The sequence below is a fragment of the Octopus bimaculoides genome, chromosome 3 (assembly GCF_046866305.1).
Source record: "Octopus bimaculoides isolate indiv1 chromosome 3, ASM4686630v1, whole genome shotgun sequence".
Classification (NCBI taxonomy): domain Eukaryota; kingdom Metazoa; phylum Mollusca; class Cephalopoda; order Octopoda; family Octopodidae; genus Octopus; species Octopus bimaculoides.
The window spans coordinates 155903169-155915271 of NC_142930.1; the positions used below are offsets into that span (position 1 = coordinate 155903169).

Below are 12103 nucleotides of genomic sequence, written 5' to 3' on the forward strand. Positions count from 1 at the left end.
TATATATATATATATATATATATATATATATATATATATATATATATATATATATATATATATATTTATATATATTTATATATGTACATATATATATATATATATATATATATATATATATATATATATATATATATATATATATATGTATGTATGTATGAATATGTATATATTAAAACAGAATGATCAAACGAAAGTATTTCTTTATCTCTGTTATATATTTGATCACCTGGAAATGACTTTTTCATCTCAACATTTATTTATTTTCAATTACTTCTCCAATTCGAAGTAATTTTGCCTGAATTCCATTTTGTTTGAAGTTATCGAAAATATCAGACGCTATTAAACGTAGGTGTTTCAAAATACATTTGTTTTCTGATTGAAGATAAATCTTCATCTCTACAAAAGTATGATGCATATGACAAATATATCTTTTTGGTTTCGGTATTAATGATCTTGTTAGATAAACTTGTGTTGATTTTTAAGATAAATATTAAGAAAAAGAAAAACAAAACGAATAAAAATTGTTTTTGAGGTATATGCGTGCATACGTCTATCTGCTTGTGTGTAGGTATGAATGTTTCTATGTGTACACGTATATACACACACACACACACACACACACACTTATATAAATGTTGTCTAGGTGAATGCAACTGATGAAGACTAATCAGATTTACGTTGTGAAACATATTTGAAAAGTCTGAAACCTAGGTATTGCATTATCCTTAATTTGGGTTGTTCATTTTCGGATGTTCTTCCTAAGGTAAGACAAGTTTTTCATGTTTTGTTGCACACACGCATTTTTACCAGTATATACGCAGTGAAGCTATACAATAGCATCGTTTTTATATCGATTGCTATTCTCCAGCAAATATCGGTACCTTGTTGTACCATTATTATGAATTTATATATATATATATATATATATATATATATATATATATATATATATATATATATATATATATGTATATATACATATATATGTGTGTGTGTGGATGTGTGCATGTGCGTTTGTACATATATATATATATATGTATATATATATATATATATATATATATATATATATATATATATATATATATATATATGCATATACATGTACATATATATATATGTATGCATATATGTGTATATATATATATATATTTATATATATATATATATATATATATATATATATATATACACATATACATGTACATATATATATGTATGCATATATGTATATATATATAGATATGTATATATATGTATATATATATATATATATACATCTGTATGTATATGTATATGTATGTATGTATACATATATATATGTAGAAACTCTGCCAAATTTAGACTGGAGCCTGGTGTTGCCATCCGGTTTCACCAGTCCTCAGTCAAATCGTCCAACCCATGCTAGCATGGAAAGCGGACGTTAAACGATGATGATGATGATGATGATGTATGTATGTGGAATGTCTCAACTTTGGAAAGGCCTTCAATAAAGTTGATCATGGAATGATATGCCACAAACTGCATCATCTCGGGAAATTGGGAGAGTGGCTGCATGACTTTCTGAAGGATAGAATTCAAGTGGTCGTAGCCAATGGAGCTACCTCCAGTGACACGCAAATAGTGGGCCATAATCCGCAAGGCACTGTTTTGGGACCACTACTGGCCCTCTCAGAAATATTCAGATAAAAGATCTAGACATGAAAAATTTGCAAATAGTAAGCAATGAAGACTAGAGAGTAGGGAGATACAAATATAAGGTTCACAGTTCATTTTTCAGAGGGTATGGGTGCTGAAGACCTGTTGGCAAGTGAAAGCGAAATCGTGATGGCACCTGTACCAGTGGAGCGTTAGGAGCACCGTCCGAGTGTGATCGTTGCCAGAGCAGCTGTCTGGCTTCTGTGCCACGTAAATAGTACCATTTGAGCGTGATCGTTACTAGAGTCGCCTTCCTGGCACGTGAAAAGACATTCGAGTGAGGTCGTTGCCAGTGCCGCTGGACTGGCTCCTGTGCAGGTGGCGCATAAAAAACACCATTTTGAGCATGGCCATTGCCAGTACCGCCTGACTGGCCTTCGTGCCAGTGGCACGTAAAAGCACCCACTACACTCTCGGAGTGGTTGGTGTTAGGAAGGGCATCCAGCTGTAGAAACTCTTCCAGATCAGATTGGAGCCTGGTGTAGCCATCTGCTTCACCAGTCCTCAGTCAAATCGTCCAACCCATGCTAGCATGGAAAGCGGACGTTAAACGATGATAATGATATATTTATATACTCTTTTACTCTTTTACTTGTTTCAGTCATTTGACTGCGGCCATGCTGGAGCACCGCCTTTAGTCAAGCAAATCGACCTCAGGACTTACTCTTTGTAAGCCTAGTACTTATTCTGTCGGTCTCTTTTTGCATCAGTTGTCAAGCAATGTTGGCGGGGGGGACAAACACAGACAGACAAACACACATACATATATATATATACATATATACGACGGGCTTCTTTTCAGTTTCCGTCTACCAAATCTACTCACAAGGCTTTGGTCAGCCCGAGGCTATAGTAGAAGACACTTGCCCAAAGTGCCACGCAGTGGGACTGAACCCGGAACCATGTGGTTGGTAAGCAAGCTACTTACCACACATCCACTTCTGCGCCTATATGTATATATATATATATATATATATATATATATCATAAATATACAGGGATTAACATTGAGTTGCTTCTCCAACATACTGAAAATTTAGAAATAGCAGTCAAAGAACTACTGATTCTAAACTACAAATTTTTCTCTAAACGGATGGCGATATTTATGGCACACATAGAACAAAAAACCGGAGGGAAAAGCGTAAACAAAACAAGTGAACTACTTGGCAAAATTGTTAATTATTAATTCTATTATTAATTGACGATTCCCTGCTCTTATTCTTGTATATATATATATATATATATATATATATGTATAAAGGGGAAACTGCTGACCTCCCCTGTTCGAAGGTTATAAAGGACACAGGTTTCGTGTGTCACATAGCTAGCTAGAGGCGATGGCTTCTTGGAGCTAATTCACGGCAGCTTTCGTCCTAATTTTGGGACTGCCATGTTGGCTTGGCGATAACTATTAATTTCCAGTACCGCTGCCGTAGTCTCCTTTAGAGAGACTTAGAAATATTAATAACTATATATATACATATATATATATATATATATATATATATATATATATATGATGTCTGCTAGAATGATTTATCTGTATTCCTCTTTAGTAGTTGATATAAGAAACATATTTTCTTTATTTATATTGATGTATTTCATAGTTAAATGAACCTTTCATGTTTGCTTCCTCTTGGTTGTTTGACATTATGTTATTGATAATTTGGAAAGAGCTTGGCATCTTTTGATGTTGTTTATCTGACATTTATACTGCAGTCATAGTTATGTCGACAGAGAATATTCAGATTTCGTCAGGTTATTTTTCTTTCTGTTTTTAATTTAAATTTGAGTTGTTTTTTTTTTTTTTTTTTTTTTTTTTTAGAATCCTTTAATATTAAAATATACGAAATTGCAGTCATTATCATCATCGTTTCAACGTCCATTTCTCCATGATTGCATGGGTCAGTTGTACTTTTCTGTGAATGGATGCCTATCCTGTCACCAACCCTCACCTGTTTCCAAGTAAAGTAATGCTTTACCCATGGCCATGCATGTTTTCTGGGAAGATTGGAACCAAAGGACACTGTTTGTATGACGGTGACTCTTGTTTACAGCTATGACTTTGCCAAGGGAAAGAGGCTAACACAAACACACACACAAACAAATATATATGCATACATACATACATACGCACACATGTTAATACATACATTTGCACACACACTCACACACAAATATACACGAACACTCACACGAATAAATAAATACATAGACACAAACACAAATATATACACACACATATTTATATATTCACACACACACACACACACGTACACACACAAATACATATACACACACACTGACACAAATGAATAAATACATAGACACAAACACAAAAATATGCACACACATATATACATACACACACATATTAATATATACTTTCGCGCGCACACACGCACACACAAATACATAGACACACACACACACTCACACAAATACATACAATCACACACACACACAATGGGCTTCTTTTAGTTTCTGTCTATCAAACCCATTCACAAAGCTTTAGGTTCACCCAAGGATTTAGTAGAAGAAACTTGTTCAAGGTGGAAAACAAACCCCTTACCACACACTCACACCTGCTCCTCTGTGTAAAATAAGAAAAAAATTTCAATGAATTATTCTCATAGCTTGCTTACCAACCACATGGTTCCAGGCTCAGTCCCACTGCTTGGCACCTTGGGCAAATATATTCAGCTATAGCCTCGGGCTGACCAAAGTGGATTTGGTAGACGGATTTGGTAGATGGAAACTGAAAGAAGCCCGTCGTATATATGTATATGTGTGTGTGCATGTGTGTGTGTGTGTGTGTGTGTATGTTTGTGTGTCTGTGTTTGTCCCCCCCCCCCCCAACATCGCTTGACAACCGATGCTGGTGTGTTTACGTCCCCGTAACTTAGCAGTTCGGCAAAAGAGACCGATAGAATAAGTACTAGGCTTACAAAGAAAAAGTCCTGGGGTCAGTTTGCTCAACTAAAAAGGCAGTGCTCCAGCATGGCCACAGTCAAATGACTGAAACAAGTAAAAGAGTAAAGAGTATACATACATACATACATACGTACACATATACACTTTGCCATATACACTATACACACACCACATGAACACACATATACACACACATATATATATATACACATACAACAAGCTTCTTTTGCTTTTAGTCTATCAAATCTACTGAAGATGTTTCCGTTGGCCTGAGGTTGTAGTTGAAGACACTTGTCTAAGGTACCATGCTGTGGGGCTGAACCCAAAATCTTGTGGTTAGCAAGCAAACTTCTTAATTACACTATCATATACGTAAGCAAACGCCACAAGCTATTTCGTCTTATGTTCCACTAATTTTACTGCCCACACACCTTACTGTAAATTTCATCATTTCTATTTTTATCTTTCGCTTTACATAACAATTCTTCTTCCACTAATACCTCATTCAGTCAGTCGATTAGTTAGTCAATCCATACCGAGCATGTTTCTTGGGTCAGGTGGCAGTTTTCTTTCAGAGTTTCATGTCAGGTTGCATCACCTTCTATATTTGATAAGTATCAGTTGACAACCTTCACCTTTTCGCTAATGTCTACCACACATTACTGTCCTTTTATTCTTGCTTCAATCATTGGACTGCAGCCATGCTGTAGCATCACCTTGAATGGTTTAACCCTTTAGCATTCAGATTACTCTGTCATGTCAAATGTAATGCTTATATACTCTTTACTCTTTACTCTTTTACGTGGTTCAGTCATTTGACTGCGGCCATGCTGGAGCACCGCCTTTTTAGTCGAGCAAATCAACCCCAGGGCTTATTATTTGGAAGCCTAGTACTTATTCTATTGGTCTCTTTTGCTGAACCGCTAATTAACAGGGACGTAAACGCACCAGCATCGATTGTCAAGCAATGTTAGGGGGACAAACACAGACATACAAACATATATACACACATACATATACATATATATATATATATATATATATATATATATATATATATAGATATATACGATGGGCTTCTTTCAGTTTCCGTCTACCAAATCCACTCGCAAGGCTTTGGTCGCCCCAAGGCTATAGTAGAAGACACTTGTCCAAGGTGCCACGCAGTGGGACTGAACCCAGAACCATGTGGTTGGCAAGCAAGCTACTTACCACACAGCCACTCCTGCGCCTATATTCACGTTGTTTTTTTCAATTAATTATGCATTATCTAGCAGTTTTGAGATTTCAATGCTGTGATTATTTATTTAGTTTTAGAATGACATTGTAGGATATGTGTGCAAGACCAGATCTGGTCAGTTTAAATATAAAAGAAGAATATTTGGGACTGATATGGTTGGTTTGAATACTAAACATTTAGTCAAGCAAATCTACCTCAGTATTTATTTTACGTCCTGTCCTTATTGTATTAGTCCCTTTCTTGCATAGGTTGGGGTCAATAAATTAGAATACTAGCTATCGAGTACTAGGGTCAATTTAATTGACTAACTTCCCTCTCTTCAAAATTGCTGACCATCTGACTGTGTTTCAAGCAATTATCAAACACTGCATTAGAAAATCATTCGAGCGAGGTCGTTGCCAGTGCCGCTGGACTGGCTCCCGTGCAGGTGGCACGTAAAATACACCATCCTGAGCGTGGCTGTTGCCAGCACTGTGTGACTGGCCCTCGTGCCGGTGGCACGAAAAAGCACCCACTGCACTCTCGGAGTGGTTGGCGTTGGGAAGGGCATCCAGCTGTAGAAACTCTGCCAGATCAGATTGGAGCCCGGTGCAGCCTTCTGGTTCCCCAGTCCTCAGTCAAATCGTCCAACCCATGCTAGCATGGAAAACAGATGTTAAACGATGATGATGATGATGATGATGATGATGATGATGATGCATTATCTAACTTATTCTTCATTAAGAAAGAGTGATATTTAAAGATTTGATTGTTATTTCTTGTCGGTTGTGCTTCAGTTACTATTGTTCAACCCAAGTCAACTGTGATGGAACATATCTATGGTGAAAAATGTACCAACTATAGTCATTCCATTTCTTTTACGGTTGCGAAATATTCCATTATTTAATACCAAAGTAGGAACATCCTTTATATTTGAAGGCCACTTATAATTAAGTGTGGTCCAAGAATTGCAAATTACAAGAAGATTTTATTAAATATTTAATTGATTTCTTGACATTCAGATTACTCCGTCAAATGTAATGCTTATATATTCACATTGTTTTGAATTAATCATGTATTATCTTGCAGCTTTGAGATTTTCATGATGTGATTGTTTATTTTTGGAAGGACATTGTAGGGTTGGTGTGAGAGGCTGGATCTCGTTGATTTGAACATAAAACAAGTAGAATATTTAGGCTGGTTTGAATGCTAAGGGGTTAAACTTGTATGAAGTGTGATTGCTTTTATTATGAGAATGTAGAAAAAGACCCCCTTTGATCATGAATGACCATTGGATTGCACCTAGAAAGTTACCCTCTGAGGCACAAGTCCGGACAAGGTTGTTTATGGAAAACCAGCAGTTGCCCATGCATACCAGCCTCCTCTCTCCATACCACCAGTGTTATCCAGGGGAAAGGCAATGGCTGATACATCTTGGCATCTGTGACGTTGCAACTTATTTCTACAGCTGGGTGAACTGGAGCAGCATGAAATATAGTATCTTGCTGAAGAACGCAACACACAGCCTGGTCTGGGAATCGAACCCACTACCTCATGATTGTGAGCCTGATGCTCTAACCACTGAGCCATGTGCCTTCACACATATGAGAACATAAATATAGATATGAGGCATGGGCATTGCTTTGAGGTTAAGGGCACTTCTCAACTACATGGCTGTAGATTGAGTCCTGTTGTGTGGCACCTTGAGCAAATGTTTTCTATTATTGTACTAGAATAACCAATACTTTGTTGAGGAATCTGCTAGACAGAAACAGAAGCTGGTTGTGTGTGTGTATACATGCCGACATGAATGCTTAGAAAACTATGCTGAGCTGACTTTACGGTTTGTGGCTCATCTCCAAGTGGTGAGGTCATTGTTTGTGTTTAGGCAGTAGCTGTGAAGTTTGGTGGAATTTCCTGTTAATGAACCGTGTTCTAGCTGTACACTTTTGGATTCCGCTGAAATAATAATAATAATAATAATAATAATAATAATAATAATAATAATAATATTAATAATAATAATAATTCAAACTGACAGAAAGATAGACGCAAATAGGCCAGACATCATACTGAAAGACTTCAGACAAAAATCATGCCTCCTCATTGATATGACTGTCCCAATTGATATAAACGTATCTGTCAAGACCTACCAAAAACTGAGCAAATATAAAGATCTTGAAATAGAAATTAGCAAAATGTGGAATCTGAAGACGAAAACAATACCTATTGTCATAGGTGCCCTGGGAATGACAGCGAAACGGGCTGATTACTACCTAGCTCAGATACCAGGAAACCCCAAAATGGCTGAAGTCCAAAAGATAGTGCTCATGGGAACTGCCCATATCCTACGTAAAATACTGTCTATGTGATCTCAAATTTTAAAGCAAACATAATTTTCTTATGGTTTCTTAAACATTCACTTGAACAAAACTGTACAAATCCAAATATATGGTACCCTAGGCATAACACCTACATGAACTTCTAACTTGTTGTCTCTTGAGGTCTCTGGGTGAGACTTGGATCCAACTTGTACAAATGCAAAACAAAAGTCAAACATAAAATAATAATAATAATAATAATCAACGAAATCCCTTTGAAAAAACAGGTTAAGGGCTGGCAATAGGAAATGTATACAGCTGTAAAAATCCTGCTTCAAATCTATTCCAGTTTAAGCAGGCCAGCATCTGAATGAAATCAATAAATGAATTATAAATATTAGAGTAATAAATCAATATGTAAATTGATCTTTTAATGACTTGATTATATATTATATTTAATTAAGGCGCAGGAATGGCTGTGTGGTAAGTAGCTTGCTTACCAACAACATGGTTCCGGGCTCAGTCCCACTGCATGGCACCTTGGGCAAGTGTCTTCTACTATAGCCACGGGCTGACCAAAGCCTTGTGAGTGGATTTGGTAGACGGAAACTGAAAGAAGCCCGTCGTATATATGGATATGTATATATATATATATATATATGTTTATGTGTCTGTGTTTGTCCCCCCAACATCGCTTGACAACTGATGCTGGTGTGTTTACGTCCCCTGTCAGCTAGCGGTTCAGCAAAAGAGACCGATAGAATAAGTACTAGGCTTACAAAGAATAAGTCCTGGGGTCGATTTGCTCGACTAAAGAAGGTTTTACTCCAGCATGGCCGCAGTCAAATGACTGAAACAAGTGAAAGAGGAAAAGCGAGAATAAACGTTATACTCTGTAATTATCAAACATGTATTTTTTTAATGCAAAATCCAAACTTCTTCAGATGGCTGCATTTAAGAGCTGCAGTGCTTGTAGATTCCCCATTCTTGTATGTCCTTTATTATTCAAAATAATTTAATGTAATTTCAGGTAAATTTAGTTGCTATTTCTAGGATCTCAAGTGACCACATAGGCTCATTACTGATTTGTTTCTTATAGTTGTTGTTGTTGTTGGTGGTGGTGGTAATGTCTTTGAAGATTAAAGTAATTTTAATATATAATCAGAAATTGTGACTTGTTACTAATGACGAGTATTAAGTAGCATTCACAATATACCATATTCTTTCAGCTGATAAAATGTTCGTCTGTTTGTCTGTCTGTTTGTCTGTCTGTCTATCTTATGGCCCTTGCCTTCCCATATCTCACTAAACCACTTATAATTGTAATTTACACATTTCTTATCAACATTTCAAAATGGCTCTCATAAGCCATTTGTTAAGCACTTTGTACATTATAGGTCAAAGAGAAGAAGAAAAAAAAATCACCTTTTTGGTGAAGTAGTTCCAGACTCAACATTATCCTGTTGTGTTTCAAATATTTGAATATTCATTTCCTTAATCCTACCATAATAATTCCAGACATCATCATCATCGTCGTTTAACGTCCGCTTTCCATGCTGGCATGGGTTGGACGATTTGACTGAGGACTGGTGAAACCGGATGGCTACACCAGGCTCCAATCTGATTTGGCAGAGTTTCTACAGCTGGATACCCTTCCTAACGCCAACCACTCAGAGAGTGTAGTGGGTGCTTTTACGTGCCACCAGCACGAAGGCCAGTCAGGCGGTACTGGCAATGGTCACGCTCAAAGTGGTGTATTTTATGTGCCACCCGCACAAGAGCCAGTCCAGGGGCACTGGCAACGATCTCACTCGAAAGTCCATTACACATGCCACGGGCACAAGTGCCAGAAAGGCGACGCTGGGCACAGGTGCCATCCCGATTTCGCTTTCGCTTGCCCCAATACGTCTTTGCAGATATCATTTCTGGAATTTTGTCTGTTGACTGCTTTCCATGACCCTCCTGCTGAGGACGACAATACGATGACAGTGATGATGCTCTCTACTGTCGGTACAGGGCCTGAAATATTGGCGGAGGGCAGTTGTTGAATTAATCAAACCCTGTGCTCAACTGGTATTTTCATCCCAAAAGAATGAAAAGCAAAACCGAACTTGGTGGAAATTGAACTCAGAATGCAGAGATGGACAAAATGCTACTGTGCATTTTTCCCTGCGTGCTAATGGTCAATGTTTTATGTTTACTTTCCATGTTGGTGTGAGTTGGACAGTCATTTCTCTGCTCCTAGATAGATCACTTCATGCTCATCAGTTTAAATTTTGGTCAATTCCTACTACCAGATACTTTTCCTAACACCAACCAATTTATCTAGTGCATTATTTTTTGCATTGCATTACCAAAGAGGTTGTTATGTCTTTGACAAGACTAAAGGGACCTCTTGGCCCCACCCACTTTTAACTGATGCTGTGATAAAATGCACCCAGAAGGGATAAGGGTGACTGTGTGATGTATAAGAAGACGTGTTTAAATGATGGAGGTGAAAGATGGGCATTGATAATGAACAGTCTGTCGGGCAGGGCTATAGATGGTGTGTACAGGTAAGGTAAAGTTACCTTCTTTAGTCATAGTGACTCATAACAGCCGGTTTCCTATTTTCCATGGCACATAAATTCCCCACCTGGGTGGGACACTGATCTGTCGCAGGGTTGGTCACTTTTGCCAGCTGAGTGGACTGGAGCAATGTGAAATGAAGTGTTTTGCTCAACAACACAACGCGTCGCTCGGACCAGGAATTGAAATCACAGTCTTACGATCATGATGCTGACACCCTAACCACTAAGCCATATGCCTCTACAGATGGGGTATATGGGGATATATACATGCTTGATGAGGTCCCTTAAGGATTTACCCCAAAATGAATGGGAGAGTGAGGGTTGATAAAGATGAGAAGGTGCACTTATAGGCTGAGTATATGGACTGTATATATATATGATGATGTTCCTTAAACTTTAGGATGGGTAAGAAAGTGAGGGTGATAAAGGTAAGAGAGTGGAGTGGGGCTGTTGGTTAGGTCAGATAGGTGCAATGGTGGTGAAAATAGTAACTGCTGCAATAATAGCTCCATTATAAATTGTCACATGCCCTGAATAATAAAATTACAATATTAAAAATACTTTAATGTTCTGCATCAGTCTATATATATATATATATATATATATATATATATATAGTGACTTGATTCTAAAGTTGAAGCTTTGTCAAGCTTTGTTTATGAAGTCCTCTTTTGTTTGTGTATTACAATGGAGAAATTAAAAATATTGATACATTTACCATATAACATTCATGGACAAGTTTTCATAATGTCTCTATAAATAACATCATACATGTCTATTTATATAAAAAAAAAAAAACCACTGGAATCTTTTCAGTGAAACGTGATTCTCTGACCTGTCAATGAGGACAGCAACTCCCGAATGAGAAATAATTCTGATTGAGAACTAAATACGATGATGATAACAAGAATAACTTCCACTAATCCAGCATTTAACCAAGTGGTTCTCAAGCAGTATGCCCCAAGGAGTATCTAAGGAGTCTATGGATTTTTAAAAATACAATTTAAGGCATTAGAAAATAATAATGTTTGTGAGTTTAGGTATTCGTAATTTTGTTTCAAACACAAATACAATTAATATAAGGTAAGCAATAGCTTTTTATATTTTTTCCTAGATTTTTAACTTTAAAGCACGTTTTCTTTTTAAACCTTCCATGGGAAACGAACCATTCATTGATATACAGGGAACTCATTAAAGATATTTTTTTTTTAATGTATCTTTTTTTTAAGTGGTTGGGGAGCAATTTTGTTGCTATTTCTAGCAGGCCAAGGAATTATACAGAAACCTACTGTTGGTTTTGTAGTAACAGATACAACAACTATAACTGAAATAGGGCTTGTGTTATATCACTAATGTAA

The 12103-nt window shown here is 36.8% G+C and overlaps 1 protein-coding gene across 8 annotated transcripts in view; it reads left to right on the top strand.

Moving 5' to 3' along the window:
- The window catches only part of LOC106872321 (uncharacterized), a 217908-nt gene that overhangs the window by 84654 nt on the left and 121151 nt on the right, over window positions 1-12103 (top strand). The window contains exon 1 of one of the 8 annotated variants that reach the window (XM_089349845.1): window positions 11562-11828. The exons of the other annotated variants lie outside the window; for them this stretch is intronic. The gene's annotated coding sequence lies outside the window, so the exon portion shown is untranslated. Of the gene's footprint in view, window positions 1-11561; window positions 11829-12103 lie in introns of those variants that run through there. 8 annotated transcript variants of the gene reach the window in all.